The sequence below is a fragment of the Hibiscus syriacus genome, unplaced genomic scaffold (genome assembly GCF_006381635.1).
Source record: "Hibiscus syriacus cultivar Baekdansim isolate YM2019G1 unplaced genomic scaffold, ASM638163v2 tig00110831_pilon, whole genome shotgun sequence".
Lineage (NCBI taxonomy): Eukaryota > Viridiplantae > Streptophyta > Magnoliopsida > Malvales > Malvaceae > Hibiscus > Hibiscus syriacus.
Genome location: NW_024062882.1, coordinates 3,656,166 through 3,678,619, shown reverse-complemented (window position 1 = coordinate 3,678,619; position 22,454 = coordinate 3,656,166). Strand labels below are relative to the sequence as shown.

At 33.0% G+C, this 22,454-nt stretch overlaps 6 non-coding genes across 6 annotated transcripts; all 6 read left to right on the top strand.

The window, feature by feature from the left end:
* Positions 1-3,679: 3,679 nt before the first annotated feature.
* Positions 3,680-3,751, top strand: TRNAP-UGG. Its single transcript has one exon. It is a non-coding gene; the product is annotated as a tRNA-Pro (tRNA).
* A 649-nt stretch (positions 3,752-4,400) lies between these two features.
* TRNAP-AGG lies at positions 4,401-4,472 on the top strand. The gene has a single exon. It is a non-coding gene; the product is annotated as a tRNA-Pro (tRNA).
* Positions 4,473-7,995: 3,523 nt separating this feature from the next.
* On the top strand, positions 7,996-8,067 carry TRNAP-UGG. Its single transcript has one exon. It is a non-coding gene; the product is annotated as a tRNA-Pro (tRNA).
* Positions 8,068-13,835: 5,768 nt separating this feature from the next.
* On the top strand, positions 13,836-13,907 carry TRNAP-UGG. Its single transcript has one exon. It is a non-coding gene; the product is annotated as a tRNA-Pro (tRNA).
* A 649-nt stretch (positions 13,908-14,556) lies between these two features.
* TRNAP-AGG lies at positions 14,557-14,628 on the top strand. Its single transcript has one exon. It is a non-coding gene; the product is annotated as a tRNA-Pro (tRNA).
* A 3,527-nt stretch (positions 14,629-18,155) lies between these two features.
* TRNAP-UGG lies at positions 18,156-18,227 on the top strand. The gene has a single exon. It is a non-coding gene; the product is annotated as a tRNA-Pro (tRNA).
* Positions 18,228-22,454: the final 4,227 nt, after the last annotated feature.

Sequence of the window (22,454 nt, the reverse complement as noted above, 5' to 3'; positions counted from 1 at the left end):
ACCCGATTCGATCCGTTTATCTCAATTAAGCTCCGTTTTTGATGTAATTTCTGTTGATATGCATCCGAGAGAAATATTGGAAGTTGAATTAAAGATCAAAGGCGTTCGAATGAAATTTATATGGTCGATCAGTATGGCACAAAAATCGAGGTAATACTTTACTATCTCTTTATGCTTTATGGAACATGTTGATATTGGTAAATATATGAATAAGATAATGTTGGTCACTTTTATAGAGTTGAATAATTTATTCACTCGATATGAATGTGGTAGAAATTCTGTAACTGAATACGGATCGAATGACTATTATAAGATATTGAGGAATTGTTAGAATTAAATTACAAGTTTGAGATTAGTGATAAAGATATCAGCACTGGATTTGTAACTTATATTTTATATCATCAAAGGTTAAATGTTAAAGGTACTTGGATGAAAATTATGAGAATACTCCGGTATGGTAAAATTATGAAAATACTCTTATGTTGTAGGATGACAAAAATTGTCCCTGGAAGTTGGTTAATAACTCTGAAAAGACATATTGATTCGATATAACTACTGATGCGCATAAGAAATGTTAGTTTTACTTGAAAATTTTGGATAACCGGTTTTTAACCCCAAGAGGGTTTATACATGATACTAAAAGTCTGTTAAGTAATCATTTCAAGATCAGAGAAGGTTCGGGAAAACAATTAATTATAGGATTTCCAAATTATATTATTTTCGTTAAGAGATAATACCGAAATTATCTAGTTATGAAATTACGAAAATACCCTTGAGAGGTAAAAATAATCCAAGTTGACTCTGAACGAGCATGTAACCTGAGAATTTGTAATTAAACCGATAAATTACTGATTTAATGGTTGAGATCCTACTTTTGTATGGAAAATTCCTAATAATTCGTTAGTAATGTCTGAAAAGACTTTTAACCTGAAAATCTCCGAGATATGAGTAAATACCTGAAGAATAAATTATCGAGGGTGCTCTTTTGTCTGAATTATTTGAAAGGTCTGAAATAAATGATAAGTTGGAATTAAAAATAAGACAGAATGGAAGGAAATGATTGAAATACACTGAATCTGTAAGATGACCAAAATACCCCTATAATGGAAATGATTAAAGAATATCACAAAGCCAGAAATGAATGGATAACCTCAAGCTTTGAAATGAAGAAGAACATTGAGCATAAAAATGTCCAAAATACCCTTATGACCAAGGATAAGTAAATGGATTGGATTCATTAAGGAATCCAAATAAACCTGGATGTTGCATTGCCTTTTAAAAGTTATGGAACACAGTTTAAGCTGGTCTACCAAAGTTAATGCTATGTTAATACCTGAATGGCATAAATACCACTTGAATGCTAGTTCGTCTCCTTAAGTTTGGATTGATGATAATTATGGAAGTACTCAGCTCAGCTCAGCTCAACGTTAGAGCACATTCGATATTAAGAAGTGGATATTTGTGAGATAAATCAATCACGAATACCAAAATGATTTTTGTATATGACCAAAGTGAAATGAACGGAAGTAAAACATGTATCTGAAACTTAGAAGTGTCTGAATTAATCTGGAAAACTCTGAAGTAACCGGGATAGACTTGCGTGCTAAACGAACTAAGTAACCTCAATGACTGAGGATTTAATAGGTGATTGGATGAGTTTGGAAACACTGATAAATATATATGATGAATTATCTTTATGGGCCATGAACCATGAATTAAGTACGTCTGTATTTTCTGATATCGTTGAAATGTGGAAATGAAATAAAGACCATAGAAAGATCTATTCAGCAATGATTACAAAGATGATTTATGTACAAGAATTGTTAGTATTAAAGAGTGAATACTTGGAAAGGCAATAAATTGACGAGTCGACAAGCATTAGTTCTGAGAGTTATTCAGTTTGAATAGTTCGATAAACCGATAGATCAACATGAATTGTAATGTCTGGAATCTCCGTTTCTCTTTTATTAGCTCAAATCACTCCGGTTATTCCTGAACACTTTCCTGATGCACATAAATCATAGTGGAATTCTAAAGTATCAACTTTAAATATCTGATTAGATCGGTTAGTAATCGATTCTCTCCAATAAGACCTTGTTCTTAGAATCCGATCAAATTGCACGAGTTTCATGTTATCCTTACCGATAATTACAAAATGCCTCTGAAAAAATACTTGGATCCTCTAGTGTGTTCCCTATGTACTACATAATTGTTTTATCTGTTTTGAAATGTGGTACACTAAAATCTATGGTTATTGTTTTATGATGCACCGACTTACCAGTGATGGTTTATGGACTATGACTGATATATGATTATTGGTTTTCACTGATATATGATAACGATGATTACGGACCTAATGTGACTCTTGGGTAGGCTCACGGGCCCCAAGATGCACCATTAGGTTGGCTCCCTTTTGCCGTGTGCTTAGGGTAAGCCCTATGGACTTACGGGCCTAAGGATACAGGCCCAAAGCCTATCCTTAGGTGGCTTCCTTTTTGCTGTGTGCTTAAGGTAAGCCCTATGGACGTAGTTTTGAGGAACTACGGATGGTGTACATGAAAAGGATTTAAACTATGAGTTTCAAAAGTGAAACTTCATTATGATTTTATAATGATTTACTGAACTATTACTCGTTTATTGTACCTACTATGATTTTATCGTACTGTTGGAACACACTACACATCCTATTCGATCTCATGAAAATGTCATACTATGAATGTTTCCTATGACCTAAGATCTTAATGGATTCTACTCGATGAACTACCAGTGGAACCCTAGATTATTCCGACAACCGGTATATGTTTGATTCAATAAGGAAATTATATGGTTTTCCATTTATCTACATGTCCTATAGCATCACCTGGTAGTTCTGTATTACTGAGCTTTCCGAAGCTTACTCTATTACTCACCATTGCAGGTTAAAAGAATTGTATCAGTGCAACTATCGACATCAATAAGGAAGTTCTTCCGGCGTTGCTTGTAGAGGATGCTACATGTGATTAGGGGGCATGTAATTGTATTTTGTTTTATATACGAGTCTGAAAATCTGTTTTATTTCTGAATGCTAATAAAGCAATTATGAGTTACATGTTTTAATAAAAAAAAATTAAATTTTTCGAGATTTTTACAGTGGGTTGCTCCGGTGACCCTAATGTGACACTCCAGATCGGATCGGGTTATCCGCATCGGTCTGAGGGGTTACATGTCTTCTAACAAGATTCCTCACAAAAAAGTACTGAAACATAAATAAATAAATAATAAAATTACGTTCAATGCCTGCACAAACGGGGACATTTTAACATAATCCCACTAGGGTTAATCCTAACAATAGGCTCAAACAGGGTCATTAAAAGAACAGAAAAATTCCGCAGTCAAACACTTAATTGGTTAAAAGAAATTATAAAATTTAGGAAATTCATGAACAATATATGTTTTGCCTTCTAGTGTATTCATATTTCAACAAACAAGTATCAAATGGAATCACAATATAGAAAAAAAGTGACAACCTGGTGCTAATCACAAGCCAGATTCCAACCTAGTGCAATGCACATTTTTAAACAAATAAGAAAGCTCACAAATAGATTGAATTGATCAGAGATTCATCAATAAACAAAGAAAGTATGCACTATTTTTTAAAATTGGCCAGCAATACAGGCTATCAACACTGATTGCAACAAATGGGCATTTGGTCTAGTGGTATGATTCTCGCTTTGGGTGCGAGAGGTCCCGAGTTCGATTCTCGGAATGCCCCTCTGTTTTTCTTTTTATCTTGCATTCCCGGCAAGATTTTCTGAGTTCAATTCTCAGAATGCCCCACTGCTTGTTTCAGAAGTTTTAAACTGTTTAAAATAGAGCATTGCACATTTTTTTAATACACAAAAATAGCTCACAAACAATTGAGTTGATTAGAGATTCATCAGTAAAAAAAGAAAGTATGCTCTATTCTTGAATATTAGCTTCCAATAGATGTTATCAACAACATAGGCAACAAATTGTGCATTTGGTCTAGTGGTATGATTCTTGCTTTGGGTATGAGAGGTCCCGAGTTTGATTTTTTGAATGCGGAATGCCCCTCTAATATTTTTGCTTTTCTCAAATCATTAGGCATGAGGAATCTGGACCAAAGTCATTTTTCAAACTCTTAATTGTTTTCTGACCAGACCATATACAATAAGAAGCTATTCTTCCCACTTCTTGACATTTTAAATAAATGTTTACGGAAAGAAAAACAAGTTAACAAGAATGTCCGGTTTTTAATTGACATAAAATCCAATTTTCTTCTCTCTTGTGCAGTGACTACAATAAACAAAGCGGTGAACAAAGGTACAAAGCTTGGTCAATGCCGGGTTCGGTTCAGATCCTTGCTAGAATAACTGAATGGCTTTAGCTGGCAACAAATTGGGCATTTGGTCTAGTGGTATGATTCTCGCTTAGGGTGTGAGAGGTCCCAAGTTCAATTCTCGGAATGCCCTTCTTCTTTTTTAGTTTTCTCAAATCATTAGGCATGAGGAATCTGGAAAAAGTCATTTTTCAAAGTCTTAATTGTTTTCTGACAATAATATATACTATGAGTTGCAAAAGTTAATTAAATAAAGTCTTCCTGCTTGTTGACGTTTTAAATAAATGTTTACGGAAAGAAAAACTAGTTAACGGGAAAGCCGAATGTCCACAAAATCCAAATTTCTTCTGTTTTGTGCAGTGACTACACTAAACAAAGTGATGAACAAAGGTATAAAGCTTGGTCAATGCCGGATTCATTTTGGATCCTTACTAGAATAACTAAACGGCTTTAGCAGGTAAAGACTAAAGTTACCGATCAATCAATAACTCCCTAATCATCCAATAAGCTCATATTTGACCATTAGCTTCAGCACCAAGTTAATATTCAAACATCAGAACAACATGCTGACAAGGTTAGCATCAACATATCAAAATTCATCAGGATCTTGAAGAAAATATGTTACCTAAAACCTAATCATGTTTATTATCAAAGATTGGGCATTTGGTCTAGTGGTATGATTCTCGCTCCGGGTGTGAGAGTACCTGAGTTCAGTTCTCGGAAATCCCCCCCCCCACCCCCACAACACACACAAAAAAACCTTTTTTTCCCCCTTTTCTGAATTTTTACAACTTGAAATAGCTTATCAGATTCCGACCTCAAGTCAACTTCAATAATATAATAGAACTTAATAATGAATTTCAGATCTGTTTTCTGACAAGTTTCCTCACAAAATAGTTCTATGAATAAATAAATGATAAAATTAGGTTCAATGCCGGAACAAATGGGGACATTTTAACCTAATTTCACTAGAGTTAACCTAACCATGGGCTCAAATAGGGTCATTAAAAAAATCTTAAAAATTCTAAAAATACAATAAAAACTGAAAAATCATCAAGCGATGTACTTTTACTTACTGCTGAGAAAATATAAATCATTCGACTGTACACAGCTTGAAAACGACAACTCGTAAAGCTCCATACACAGGCGATCAGTGGTTAGATTATTTCCGATATCTCGCTGGATCAGGTAGTTCAAGGAAACGGGTTTTCGACACTTTGGTCAAAATAGAGTCCACATACTAATCAAGGCAACATAAGCCCTACACTATTTTTTTAGGGTAAAATACACTACAGGTCACTAACAGGCTAGTCAAATGTTTTTCTAAAGTTGCGTTTGGTTTATAGAATAAATGGGAATAAAAAATTATCATGGAATAAGATTATTGAGAATGTTGTATTTTGTTTTGGTTGGTTTAGCAGGAATGTAAAATTATCGTGTTTGGTTAAAGGAATAAAAAATTATTGGAATATATATTTGATCAAATTGTCATTATTATATATATTTTTTTTAACAAGTTGAAAAATAATTATATATTTTCTTTAAAAAAATTTAATTCATAAAATTTTTATAATTTATTTTTACAAAATTGAAAATAAAAAGGTTTAATGAAAATGTAAAATTTTATTTTAACCCCTAAACTTCATATAAAATTTTAATTATATATTTTTTTGTAAATCTAAAATAGTTTAAGGATAAATTTATAATTTAACATTTGTAGAATTTTTATTATTCAATGACAGAAGAAGGATATTTTTGGAAAAAAAAATTTAAAGACATTTTAGTCCAAAACGCCGGTAATCCAACAATACCTAAGAGAATGGGGTAATGACATTCTCGGTAATATACCCCAAAAATATACTATTGGTAATAAAATAATACCGTGAATGACATTCCCAGCCAGTCAAACGGAGGAATGTAGATTCCATTTCCATGAGAATCCCACATTCCCCGAACAAACAACCCCTAAAAATTATAACAGATCACTCAATTACAAAGGATAAAGTATACAAATGGCTACTAAACTATGATAAAATTATATTTTGGATATTAAACTTTCAAATATTACAAAATGAATATTAATTGTTTTAGTTACAAAATTAAGACAAGACACGTGTTTCATTTCTAGTCATGATCTCCAGGTAAATGTTTGAAAACACTATAACTTTCACAGAATTTTTAAAAGGGAAAAGAATAAGTTCGTTATTATCATAAGAAATACAAAATCTTAATTTTTAAATTTTATTATAGGTGACACAAAAGGTGAAAATATAAGTAAAAAGAAATATAAAGGATTTTATTAAAAATTTTAAGAATTGTAAAATTTTCCCAAAGCTATAGTTTTAAAAAGCATGAATATTATATTATAGTTTTTTTTTTGTTTTTTTTTAAATATATTACCTAAAAATATTAGAAAATATCAAAATAAAATTTTTAGTTATAATTGATAAGTCTACATATTGTCCATTAAATTTAATGTGTGACGTCATCACGATTAACAACAAATAACGACAGTTAATCACGTGATTCCCATTTTATAACAAAATGAAAAGTTTAATGTCCACTTTATGATTTTTGTTAGTTTAGTAACTTAAAAGATCATTTCGGCTTCGTTTAGTGATTATTGTGTACTTTACCCATTAAAAAATGTCATAAGCAAATCACCCCATTATTGTGATATGGTATAATAACATTTTTAGTCCCTAAAACTCGTACATTCTATTAATTTTATCATGATTAAAAAAACAATTCAGTGATCTAATCTTTCATATTTAAAGATTCCATCATTTTTATCTTTTAGTCGCGATATGGTCAAAGCAAGGGTCTAGCTTTTTATACTTTGGTAAATAATCAGTAGTGAAATGAGAGGATCCTTAATTTCTACTTGAAAGTATCAGTTTGGTTTTTCGCCCATTACATAATGAATTCACAAACCCTAATTTTCCAAACACAGAATTACTCGGCCATTCACCTAACCCATCAGGGTCACCAAACTACTCTTCTAATTTCCAGATTAAAATGCCCAAAATTAAAATAAAATAAGCATGCTTGATTTGTGCTCCACTGCATATGCATGAGAGTTGAACTAAAATTAAGAATTCTGGTTGTCCATCACCTGCACTTTCATAATCTCCATCCCATTACATGAAGAAAGTTGGGGACATGATCCGTTTCTAAACTTGCCTGTAGAAAGAATGTAGATCTTGGGAACTTGATGTGGAATTTGTTCAAGCCGCGGTCGCTGCTACCCGATAATAGTCAATGTGGAACCACTATGCCACTCTTTTGCAGTTCCATACACTGTACCATGTGAAATGTAAGAGTGGCAAACTTTGGTCTCTAGTCAACATTAACCGGAGTTCTAGGATAAACAGATTGATAACTAAAAATCAGACATTATACATTTACAGAAATAAGGCATTTGGTCTAGTGGTTTGATTCTCGCTTCCGGTGCAAGAGGTCCTGTGTTTGATTCTCGGAATGCCTCAATGCCTTTAGATGAAGATCAAAACAGATTCAATCAATGCCATTTCAATGAACAAAAATAGCTCACAAACAATTTAGTTGGTAAGAGATTCATCAATAAACAAAGAAAGTACACACTATTCTTGAAAATTAGACCACTATAGTGTTACCAACATTACAATTAACAAATTGGGCATTTGGTCTAGTGGTATGATTCTCGCTTTGGGTGCGAGAGGTCCCGAGTTCGATTCTCGGAATGCCCCCTTTTTTTATAATTTCTCCTTTTTTAATTAGGCAAGAAGAAACTGGACCAAGTCAATTTTCAAAGTACTAATTGTTTGGAGAAGGCCTAAATAAATGATTACGGAAAGAAACACTAGTTAATGGGAAAGCTAAAAAGCACACAAACTCTAATTTCCTTCTCTTTTGTGCAGTGGTGAACAACGGCACAAAGCTTGGTCAATGTCTGATTAGTTTTGGATCCTTAGTAGAGAAACCAAACGGCATTAGCAGCTAAAGACTAAAGTAGATACCGCCTACACTGCTTGCAACAAAATAATATTCGAGCATTCAGTATGCAGAGTCCCGGAAATAAAAGGTTATCAGGACAAGACACTAACCCGATAATTCAAGAACTTCCTAATCATCCAATAAGCTCACCTTTAACCATTGCCTTAAGCACCAAGTTAGGATTCAAACATTAGAACATACTGATTCTCGCTTCAGGTGTGAGACTCAATTCTTGGAATGCCCCCCATATTCCCTTTTTCCTTCCCCTTTTCTAAATTTTTAGAATTTGGGATAATTGATCAGATTCCAATCTCAAGTCAACTTCTATACTAATATAGAACTTAATAATGGATTTCAAATCTGTCTTGTCACACCCCAATATGGGGTTAGATTTACTTTAGTTTAAAATATGTGAGGATATAAAATTTGGTTGGCAAATAATTGTTGTATTATACTATTATTTTATTAAACAATTGAAGGTCACTCCATAAGAGATATATTTTTTTAAGTAAGGATAATGCAACTATGGTTGGAACCCAATGTTTTCAGCTCATTTTCGGCCAGCTTTTGTGTCCACCAAAGCTTGAAATCAATTAAAGAAATGTATTGATTTGTCATTCTCCAACAACAATCTCCGTTCATATAATAAAATAATATGAAGTGATGGAGGGGTGAATGATTGAAAGAAAGGATTGAAAATAAATAATTCTTTTATTATTATTTTATTCAACCATAAGGCATCAACAGATTAGTTTTTTTTGGCTATGGCAGATGAGTTTAACTCATGAACAAATTGGTGGGATTCATCGAGGACAGCCGGTTCATCTTCTTTATCTTCTGGGTTAAACAATAGTTCTGGAAGCTTCGGTTGGGTGACTAAAATGGCTGATATCAAAACAGCAGCTGCAACAAGGTCTTCAATGGATTCGATCTCATCGGTTTCGGGTAGTTCGGTTGTTTTCCAGGAGAACGATAAGCTTCAAGTCATGGATTGTAACCAAGCTTTGCTCCGTGGGGAGACGCGTGAGACTAGTTTCAGGTCGATGCTTCAAGACCATAACTTGAGTACATCAAATGTGAACTATCATCATCCTCAAGAGCAGTAAGAAACAGGATTTGGTCGATTTTCATATGAGAATAGTTCGACCAACTATCAATATGGAGATGAAACGAGTGACAGAGTTTATACCATTGATTCAGTCCATCATGAGGTATTATATAGTGAAACACCCAAACTCAAACCTGGAATTGGAACTGGTGACGAATTTGCATCCACTCCAAGGGGGGGTTTCCAGTTTCTATCCATTTTTTAATATATAAAATTTTCTTATTTCCCTCTAGATTTTCCTTCACTCCAAATACCATTGCAATTCCTACGATTGGGTTGGTGACGGGCCTCAAAGAAAAGTTATAATAAGGAAAGGAAAGAACTGGGAAAGAAAGGAAAAAAAAGGAAATCACCAAGTTAGTCATCCAAGAATGGTAAGAACTTAACCTTGTTTTCTAGTTTCCATATAGTTATGTTTTTGTTTTAATAGTTTTAATAAGATTAATTTAGTCCCTAACCTTGTTAGCTAAATATTAAATTAGGCCCATAAATTATTATTTAGATTTTAATATATTATTTCAATTATAATAAGTTATTTTTATGGCAAGAAAAATTATTTGAAGTTGTATTTGTACGGTGGATGGTCCGTGTTCGTGAGAAAAAGATTGGAAGCTAGAAATCAAGTTGGTGAGCTGGAAGTTAAGACTAATATTTTGGGTTTTGTTGATGTTCCGATTTTGAGGCCGTTTCGCCAAATTCAAACCCAGTAAGTTATTTTTCACTGATTAATCACCCGATTCGATCCGTTTATCTCAATTAAGCTCCGTTTTTGATGTAATTTCTGTTGATATGCATCCGAGAGAAATATTGGAAGTTGAATTAAAGATCAAAGGCGTTCGAATGAAATTTATATGGTCGATCAGTATGGCACAAAAATCGAGGTAATACTTTACTATCTCTTTATGCTTTATGGAACATGTTGATATTGGTAAATATATGAATAAGATAATGTTGGTCACTTTTATAGAGTTGAATAATTTATTCACTCGATATGAATGTGGTAGAAATTCTGTAACTGAATACGGATCGAATGACTATTATAAGATATTGAGGAATTGTTAGAATTAAATTACAAGTTTGAGATTAGTGATAAAGATATCAGCACTGGATTTGTAACTTATATTTTATATCATCAAAGGTTAAATGTTAAAGGTACTTGGATGGAAAATTATGAGAATACTCCGGTATGGTAAAATTATGAAAATACTCTTATGTTGTAGGATGACAAAAATTGTCCCTGGAAGTTGGTTAATAACTCTGAAAAGACATATTGATTCGATATAACTACTGATGCGCATAAGAAATGTTAGTTTTACTTGAAAATTTTGGATAACCGGTTTTTAACCCCAAGAGGGTTTATACATGATACTAAAAGTCTGTTAAGTAATCATTTCAAGATCAGAGAAGGTTCGGGAAAACAATTAATTATAGGATTTCCAAATTATATTATTTTCGTTAAGAGATAATACCGAAATTATCTAGTTATGAAATTACGAAAATACCCTTGAGAGGTAAAAATAATCCAAGTTGACTCTGAACGAGCATGTAACCTGAGAATTTGTAATTAAACCGATAAATTACTGATTTAATGGTTGAGATCCTACTTTTGTATGGAAAATTCCTAATAATTCGTTAGTAATGTCTTGAAAGACTTTTAACCTGAAAATCTCCGAGATATGAGTAAATACCTGAAGAATAAATTATCGAGGGTGCTCTTTTGTCTGAATTATTTGAAAGTCCTGAAATAAATGATAAGTTGGAATTAAAAAATAAGACAGAATGGAAGGAAATGATTGAAATACACTGAATCTGTAAGATGACCAAAATACCCCTATAATGGAAATGATTAAAGAATATCACAAAGCCAGAAATGAATGGATAACCTCAAGCTTTGAAATGAAGGAAGAACATTGAGCATAAAAATGTCCAAAATACCCTTATGACCAAGGATAAGTAAATGGATTGGATTCATTAAGGAATCCAAATAAACCTGGATGTTGCATTGCCTTTTAAAAGTTATGGAACACAGTTTAAGCTGGTCTACCAAAGTTAATGCTATGTTAATACCTGAATGGCATAAATACCACTTGAATGCTAGTTCGTCTCCTTAAGTTTGGATTGATGATAATTATGGAAGTACTCAGCTCAGCTCAGCTCAACGTTAGAGCACATTCGATATTAAGAAGTGGATATTTGTGAGATAAATCAATCACGAATACCAAAATGATTTTTGTATATGACCAAAGTGAAATGAACGGAAGTAAAACATGTATCTGAAACTTAGAAGTGTCTGAATTAATCTGGAAAACTCTGAAGTAACCGGGATAGACTTGCGTGCTAAACGAACTAAGTAACCTCAATGACTGAGGATTTAATAGGTGATTGGATGAGTTTGGAAACACTGATAAATATATATGATGAATTATCTTTATGGGCCATGAACCATGAATTAAGTACGTCTGTATTTTCTGATATCGTTGAAATGTGGAAATGAAATAAAGACCATAGAAAGATCTATTCAGCAATGATTACAAAGATGATTTATGTACAAGAATTGTTAGTATTAAAGAGTGAATACTTGGAAAGGCAATAAATTGACGAGTCGACAAGCATTAGTTCTGAGAGTTATTCAGTTTGAATAGTTCGATAAACCGATAGATCAACATGAATTGTAATGTCTGGAATCTCCGTTTCTCTTTTATTAGCTCAAATCACTCCGGTTATTCCTGAACACTTTCCTGATGCACATAAATCATAGTGGAATTCTAAAGTATCAACTTTAAATATCTGATTAGATCGGTTAGTAATCGATTCTCTCCAATAAGACCTTGTTCTTAGAATCCGATCAAATTGCACGAGTTTCATGTTATCCTTACCGATAATTACAAAATGCCTCTGAAAAAATACTTGGATCCTCTAGTGTGTTCCCTATGTACTACATAATTGTTTTATCTGTTTTGAAATGTGGTACACTAAAATCTATGGTTATTGTTTTATGATGCACCGACTTACCAGTGATGGTTTATGGACTATGACTGATATATGATTATTGGTTTTCACTGATATATGATAACGATGATTACGGACCTAATGTGACTCTTGGGTAGGCTCACGGGCCCCAAGATGCACCATTAGGTTGGCTCCCTTTTGCCGTGTGCTTAGGGTAAGCCCTATGGACTTACGGGCCTAAGGATACAGGCCCAAAGCCTATCCTTAGGTGGCTTCCTTTTTGCTGTGTGCTTAAGGTAAGCCCTATGGACGTAGTTTTGAGGAACTACGGATGGTGTACATGAAAAGGATTTAAACTATGAGTTTCAAAAGTGAAACTTCATTATGATTTTATAATGATTTACTGAACTATTACTCGTTTATTGTACCTACTATGATTTTATCGTACTGTTGGAACACACTACACATCCTATTCGATCTCATGAAAATGTCATACTATGAATGTTTCCTATGACCTAAGATCTTAATGGATTCTACTCGATGAACTACCAGTGGAACCCTAGATTATTCCGACAACCGGTATATGTTTGATTCAATAAGGAAATTATATGGTTTTCCATTTATCTACATGTCCTATAGCATCACCTGGTAGTTCTGTATTACTGAGCTTTCCGAAGCTTACTCTATTACTCACCATTGCAGGTTAAAAGAATTGTATCAGTGCAACTATCGACATCAATAAGGAAGTTCTTCCGGCGTTGCTTGTAGAGGATGCTACATGTGATTAGGGGGCATGTAATTGTATTTTGTTTTATATACGAGTCTGAAAATCTGTTTTATTTCTGAATGCTAATAAAGCAATTATGAGTTACATGTTTTAATAAAAAAAAATTAAATTTTTCGAGATTTTTACAGTGGGTTGCTCCGGTGACCCTAATGTGACACTCCAGATCGGATCGGGTTATCCGCATCGGTCTGAGGGGTTACATGTCTTCTAACAAGATTCCTCACAAAAAAGTACTGAAACATAAATAAATAAATAATAAAATTACGTTCAATGCCTGCACAAACGGGGACATTTTAACATAATCCCACTAGGGTTAATCCTAACAATAGGCTCAAACAGGGTCATTAAAAGAACAGAAAAATTCCGCAGTCAAACACTTAATTGGTTAAAAGAAATTATAAAATTTAGGAAATTCATGAACAATATATGTTTTGCCTTCTAGTGTATTCATATTTCAACAAACAAGTATCAAATGGAATCACAATATAGAAAAAAAGTGACAACCTGGTGCTAATCACAAGCCAGATTCCAACCTAGTGCAATGCACATTTTTAAACAAATAAGAAAGCTCACAAATAGATTGAATTGATCAGAGATTCATCAATAAACAAAGAAAGTATGCACTATTTTTTAAAATTGGCCAGCAATACAGGCTATCAACACTGATTGCAACAAATGGGCATTTGGTCTAGTGGTATGATTCTCGCTTTGGGTGCGAGAGGTCCCGAGTTCGATTCTCGGAATGCCCCTCTGTTTTTCTTTTTATCTTGCATTCCCGGCAAGATTTTCTGAGTTCAATTCTCAGAATGCCCCACTGCTTGTTTCAGAAGTTTTAAACTGTTTAAAATAGAGCATTGCACATTTTTTTAATACACAAAAATAGCTCACAAACAATTGAGTTGATTAGAGATTCATCAGTAAAAAAAGAAAGTATGCTCTATTCTTGAATATTAGCTTCCAATAGATGTTATCAACAACATAGGCAACAAATTGTGCATTTGGTCTAGTGGTATGATTCTTGCTTTGGGTATGAGAGGTCCCGAGTTTGATTTTTTGAATGCGGAATGCCCCTCTAATATTTTTGCTTTTCTCAAATCATTAGGCATGAGGAATCTGGACCAAAGTCATTTTTCAAACTCTTAATTGTTTTCTGACCAGACCATATACAATAAGAAGCTATTCTTCCCACTTCTTGACATTTTAAATAAATGTTTACGGAAAGAAAAACAAGTTAACAAGAATGTCCGGTTTTTAATTGACATAAAATCCAATTTTCTTCTCTCTTGTGCAGTGACTACAATAAACAAAGCGGTGAACAAAGGTACAAAGCTTGGTCAATGCCGGGTTCGGTTCAGATCCTTGCTAGAATAACTGAATGGCTTTAGCTGGCAACAAATTGGGCATTTGGTCTAGTGGTATGATTCTCGCTTAGGGTGTGAGAGGTCCCAAGTTCAATTCTCGGAATGCCCTTCTTCTTTTTTAGTTTTCTCAAATCATTAGGCATGAGGAATCTGGAAAAAGTCATTTTTCAAAGTCTTAATTGTTTTCTGACAATAATATATACTATGAGTTGCAAAAGTTAATTAAATAAAGTCTTCCTGCTTGTTGACGTTTTAAATAAATGTTTACGGAAAGAAAAACTAGTTAACGGGAAAGCCGAATGTCCACAAAATCCAAATTTCTTCTGTTTTGTGCAGTGACTACACTAAACAAAGTGATGAACAAAGGTATAAAGCTTGGTCAATGCCGGATTCATTTTGGATCCTTACTAGAATAACTAAACGGCTTTAGCAGGTAAAGACTAAAGTTACCGATCAATCAATAACTCCCTAATCATCCAATAAGCTCATATTTGACCATTAGCTTCAGCACCAAGTTAATATTCAAACATCAGAACAACATGCTGACAAGGTTAGCATCAACATATCAAAATTCATCAGGATCTTGAAGAAAATATGTTACCTAAAACCTAATCATGTTTATTATCAAAGATTGGGCATTTGGTCTAGTGGTATGATTCTCGCTCCGGGTGTGAGAGTACCTGAGTTCAGTTCTCGGAAATCCCCCCCCCCACCCCCACAACACACACAAAAAAACCTTTTTTTCCCCCTTTTCTGAATTTTTACAACTTGAAATAGCTTATCAGATTCCGACCTCAAGTCAACTTCAATAATATAATAGAACTTAATAATGAATTTCAGATCTGTTTTCTGACAAGTTTCCTCACAAAATAGTTCTATGAATAAATAAATGATAAAATTAGGTTCAATGCCGGAACAAATGGGGACATTTTAACCTAATTTCACTAGAGTTAACCTAACCATGGGCTCAAATAGGGTCATTAAAAAAATCTTAAAAATTCTAAAAATACAATAAAAACTGAAAAATCATCAAGCGATGTACTTTTACTTACTGCTGAGAAAATATAAATCATTCGACTGTACACAGCTTGAAAACGACAACTCGTAAAGCTCCATACACAGGCGATCAGTGGTTAGATTATTTCCGATATCTCGCTGGATCAGGTAGTTCAAGGAAACGGGTTTTCGACACTTTGGTCAAAATAGAGTCCACATACTAATCAAGGCAACATAAGCCCTACACTATTTTTTTAGGGTAAAATACACTACAGGTCACTAACAGGCTAGTCAAATGTTTTTCTAAAGTTGCGTTTGGTTTATAGAATAAATGGGAATAAAAAATTATCATGGAATAAGATTATTGAGAATGTTGTATTTTGTTTTGGTTGGTTTAGCAGGAATGTAAAATTATCGTGTTTGGTTAAAGGAATAAAAAATTATTGGAATATATATTTGATCAAATTGTCATTATTATATATTTTTTTTTTAACAAGTTGAAAAATAATTATATATTTTCTTTAAAAAATTTTAATTCATAAAATTTTTATAATTTATTTTTACAAAATTGAAAATATAAAAAGGTTTAATGAAAAGGTAAAATTTTATTTTAACCCCTAAACTTCATATAAAATTTTAATTATATATTTTTTTGTAAATCTAAAATAGTTTAAGGATAAATTTATAATTTAACATTTGTAGAATTTTTATTATTCAATGACAGAAGAAGGATATTTTTGGAAAAAAAAATTTAAAGACATTTTAGTCCAAAACGCCGGTAATCCAACAATACCTAAGAGAATGGGGTAATGACATTCTCGGTAATATACCCCAAAAATATACTATTGGTAATAAAATAATACCGTGAATGACATTCCCAGCCAGTCAAACGGAGGAATGTAGATTCCATTTCCATGAGAATCCCACATTCCCCGAACAAACAACCCCTAAAAATTATAACAGATCACTCAATTACAAAGGATAAAGTATACAAATGGCTACTAAACTATGATAAAATTATATTTTGGATATTAAACTTTCAAATATTACAAAATGAATATTAATTGTTTTAGTTACAAAATTAAGACAAGACACGTGTTTCATTTCTAGTCATGATCTCCAGGTAAATGTTTGAAAACACTATAACTTTCACAGAATTTTTAAAAGGGAAAAGAATAAGTTCGTTATTATCATAAGAAATACAAAATCTTAATTTTTAAATTTTATTATAGGTGACACAAAAGGTGAAAATATAAGTAAAAAGAAATATAAAGGATTTTATTAAAAATTTTAAGAATTGTAAAATTTTCCCAAAGCTATAGTTTTAAAAAGCATGAATATTATATTATAGTTTTTTTTTGTTTTTTTTTAAAATATATTACCTAAAAATATTAGAAAATATCAAAATAAAATTTTTAGTTATAATTGATAAGTCTACATATTGTCCATTAAATTTAATGTGTGACGTCATCACGATTAACAACAAATAACGACAGTTAATCACGTGATTCCCATTTTATAACAAAATGAAAAGTTTAATGTCCACTTTATGATTTTTGTTAGTTTAGTAACTTAAAAGATCATTTCGGCTTAGTTTAGTGATTATTGTGTACTTTACCCATTAAAAAATGTCATAAGCAAATCACCCCATTATTGTGATATGGTATAATAACATTTTTAGTCCCTAAAACTCGTACATTCTATTAATTTTATCATGATTAAAAAAACAATTCAGTGATCTAATCTTTCATATTTAAAGATTCCATCATTTTTATCTTTTAGTCGCGATATGGTCAAAGCAAGGGTCTAGCTTTTTATACTTTGGTAAATAATCAGTAGTGAAATGAGAGGATCCTTAATTTCTACTTGAAAGTATCAGTTTGGTTTTTCGCCCATTACATAATGAATTCACAAACCCTAATTTTCCAAACACAGAATTACTCGGCCATTCACCTAACCCATCAGGGTCACCAAACTACTCTTCTAATTTCCAGATTAAAATGCCCAAAATTAAAATAAAATAAGCATGCTTGATTTGTGCTCCACTGCATATGCATGAGAGTTGAACTAAAATTAAGAATTCTGGTTGTCCATCACCTGCACTTTCATAATCTCCATCCCATTACATGAAGAAAGTTGGGGACATGATCCGTTTCTAAACTTGCCTGTAGAAAGAATGTAGATCTTGGGAACTTGATGTGGAATTTGTTCAAGCCGCGGTCGCTGCTACCCGATAATAGTCAATGTGGAACCACTATGCCACTCTTTTGCAGTTCCATACACTGTACCATGTGAAATGTAAGAGTGGCAAACTTTGGTCTCTAGTCAACATTAACCGGAGTTCTAGGATAAACAGATTGATAACTAAAAATCAGACATTATACATTTACAGAAATAAGGCATTTGGTCTAGTGGTTTGATTCTCGCTTCCGGTGCAAGAGGTCCTGTGTTTGATTCTCGGAATGCCTCAATGCCTTTAGATGAAGATCAAAACAGATTCAATCAATGCCATTTCAATGAACAAAAATAGCTCACAAACAATTTAGTTGGTAAGAGATTCATCAATAAACAAAGAAAGTACACACTATTCTTGAAAATTAGACCACTATAGTAGTTCACCAACATTACAATTAACAAATTGGGCATTTGGTCTAGTGGTATGATTCTCGCTTTGGGTGCGAGAGGTCCCGAGTTCGATTCTCGGAATGCCCCCTTTTTTTTATAATTTCTCCTTTTTTAATTAGGCAAGAAGAAACTGGACCAAGTCAATTTTCAAAGTACTAATTGTTTGGAGAAGGCCTAAATAAATGATTACGGAAAGAAACACTAGTTAATGGGAAAGCTAAAAAGCACACAAACTCTAATTTCCTTCTCTTTTGTGCAGTGGTGAACAACGGCACAAAGCTTGGTCAATGTCTGATTAGTTTTGGATCCTTAGTAGAGAAACCAAACGGCATTAGCAGCTAAAGACTAAAGTAGATACCGCCTACACTGCTTGCAACAAAATAATATTCGAGCATTCAGTATGCAGAGTCCCGGAAATAAAAGGTTATCAGGACAAGACACTAACCCGATAATTCAAGAACTTCCTAATCATCCAATAAGCTCACCTTTAACCATTGCCTTAAGCACCAAGTTAGGATTCAAACATTAGAACATACTGATTCTCGCTTCAGGTGTGAGACTCAATTCTTGGAATGCCCCCCATATTCCCTTTTTCCTTCCCCTTTTCTAAATTTTTAGAATTTGGGATAATTGATCAGATTCCAATCTCAAGTCAACTTCTATACTAATATAGAACTTAATAATGGATTTCAAATCTGTCTTGTCACACCCCAATATGGGGTTAGATTTACTTTAGTTTAAAATATGTGAGGATATAAAATTTGGTTGGCAAATAATTGTTGTATTATACTATTATTTTATTAAACAATTGAAGGTCACTCCATAAGAGATATATTTTTTTAAGTAAGGATAATGCAACTATGGTTGGAACCCAATGTTTTCAGCTCATTTTCGGCCAGCTTTTGTGTCCACCAAAGCTTGAAATCAATTAAAGAAATGTATTGATTTGTCATTCTCCAACAACAATCTCCGTTCATATAATAAAATAATATGAAGTGATGGAGGGGTGAATGATTGAAGAAAGGATTGAAAATAAATAATTCTTATTATTATTTTATTCAACCATAAGGCATCAACAGATTAGTTTTTTTTGGCTATGGCAGATGAGTTTAACTCATGAACAAATTGGTGGGATTCATCGAGGACAGCCGGTTCATCTTCTTTATCTTCTGGGTTAAACAATAGTTCTGGAAGCTTCGGTTGGGTGACTAAAATGGCTGATATCAAAACAGCAGCTGCAACAAGGTCTTCAATGGATTCGATCTCATCGGTTTCGGGTAGTTCGGTTGTTTTCCAGGAGAACGATAAGCTTCAAGTCATGGATTGTAACCAAGCTTTGCTCCGTGGGGAGACGCGTGAGACTAGTTTCAGGTCGATGCTTCAAGACCATAACTTGAGTACATCAAATGTGAACTATCATCATCCTCAAGAGCAGTAAGAAACAGGATTTGGTCGATTTTCATATGAGAATAGTTCGACCAACTATCAATATGGAGATGAAACGAGTGACAGAGTTTATACCATTGATTCAGTCCATCATGAGGTATTATATAGTGAAACACCCAAACTCAAACCTGGAATTGGAACTGGTGACGAATTTGCATCCACTCCAAGGGGGGGTTTCCAGTTTCTATCCATTTTTTAATATATAAAATTTTCTTATTTCCCTCTAGATTTTCCTTCACTCCAAATACCATTGCAATTCCTACGATTGGGTTGGTGACGGGCCTCAAAGAAAAGTTATAATAAGGAAAGGAAAGAACTGGGAAAGAAAGGAAAAAAAGGAAATCACCAAGTTAGTCATCCAAGAATGGTAAGAACTTAACCTTGTTTTCTAGTTTCCATATAGTTATGTTTTTGTTTTAATAGTTTTAATAAGATTAATTTAGTCCCTAACCTTGTTAGCTAAATATTAAATTAGGCCCATAAATTATTATTTAGATTTTAATATATTATTTCAATTATAATAAGTTATTTTTATGGCAAGAAAAATTATTTGAAGTTGTATTTGTACGGTGGATGGTCCGTGTTCGTGAGAAAAAGATTGGAAGCTAGAAATCAAGTTGGTGAGCTGGAAGTTAAGACTAATATTTTGGGTTTTGTTGATGTTCCGATTTTGAGGCCGTTTCGCCAAATTCAAACCCAGTAAGTTATTTTTCACTGATTAATCACCCGATTCGATCCGTTTATCTCAATTAAGCTCCGTTTTTGATGTAATTTCTGTTGATATGCATCCGAGAGAAATATTGGAAGTTGAATTAAAGATCAAAGGCGTTCGAATGAAATTTATATGGTCGATCAGTATGGCACAAAAATCGAGGTAATACTTTACTATCTCTTTATGCTTTATGGAACATGTTGATATTGGTAAATATATGAATAAGATAATGTTGGTCACTTTTATAGAGTTGAATAATTTATTCACTCGATATGAATGTGGTAGAAATTCTGTAACTGAATACGGATCGAATGACTATTATAAGATATTGAGGAATTGTTAGAATTAAATTACAAGTTTGAGATTAGTGATAAAGATATCAGCACTGGATTTGTAACTTATATTTTATATCATCAAAGGTTAAATGTTAAAGGTACTTGGATGGAAAATTATGAGAATACTCCGGTATGGTAAAATTATGAAAATACTCTTATGTTGTAGGATGACAAAAATTGTCCCTGGAAGTTGGTTAATAACTCTGAAAAGACATATTGATTCGATATAACTACTGATGCGCATAAGAAATGTTAGTTTTACTTGAAAATTTTGGATAACCGGTTTTTAACCCCAAGAGGGTTTATACATGATACTAAAAGTCTGTTAAGTAATCATTTCAAGATCAGAGAAGGTTCGGGAAAACAATTAATTATAGGATTTCCAAATTATATTATTTTCGTTAAGAGATAATACCGAAATTATCTAGTTATGAAATTACGAAAATACCCTTGAGAGGTAAAAATAATCCAAGTTGACTCTGAACGAGCATGTAACCTGAGAATTTGTAATTAAACCGATAAATTACTGATTTAATGGTTGAGATCCTACTTTTGTATGGAAAATTCCTAATAATTCGTTAGTAATGTCTTGAAAGACTTTTAACCTGAAAATCTCCGAGATATGAGTAAATACCTGAAGAATAAATTATCGAGGGTGCTCTTTTGTCTGAATTATTTGAAAGTCCTGAAATAAATGATAAGTTGGAATTAAAAAATAAGACAGAATGGAAGGAAATGATTGAAATACACTGAATCTGTAAGATGACCAAAATACCCCTATAATGGAAATGATTAAAGAATATCACAAAGCCAGAAATGAATGGATAACCTCAAGCTTTGAAATGAAGGAAGAACATTGAGCATAAAAATGTCCAAAATACCCTTATGACCAAGGATAAGTAAATGGATTGGATTCATTAAGGAATCCAAATAAACCTGGATGTTGCATTGCCTTTTAAAAGTTATGGAACACAGTTTAAGCTGGTCTACCAAAGTTAATGCTATGTTAATACCTGAATGGCATAAATACCACTTGAATGCTAGTTCGTCTCCTTAAGTTTGGATTGATGATAATTATGGAAGTACTCAGCTCAGCTCAGCTCAACGTTAGAGCACATTCTACTTGAAAGTGTCAATCTGGTTTTTCGCCCATTACATAAATTCACAAACCCTAATTTCAAATCACAGAATTACTCAGCCATTCACCTAACCCATCAAGGTTACCAAACTATTCTTCTAATTTCCAGATTAAAATGCCAAAAAAATAAGAAGCATGTTTGATTTGTGCTTCACTGCATAGGCATGAGAGTTTAACTAAAATTAAGAATTATGGTTGTCCATCACCTGCACTTTCATAATCTCAATCCCATTACATGAAGAAAGTTAAGGACATGATCCGTTTCTAAACTTGCATGTTGAAAGAATGTAGATCTTGGGACTTGATGTGGAATTTGTTCATGCCGTGGTGGCTGGTGTCACTGCTACCAGATAATAGTCACTGTGGTACCACTCTGCCACTCTTTAGCAGTTCAATACACTGAACCATATGAAATGTAAGAGTGGCAAACTTTGGTATCTAGTGAAAATTAACCGGAGTTCTAGGGGAACAGATTGATAACTAAAAACCAGACATTATACATTTACAGAAATAGGGCATTTGTCAAACGGTTTGATTCTCGCTTCCGATGCAAAAGGTGTCGAAACGATTTTTTCTTGAAAGGTGAAAAGGTGAGATTTATAAAACTACATCAATTTTTAACTTATATATTTCAATTGATTTTTAATTTAAAAACAAATGCGATTTAAAAAACCTCTCGTTTC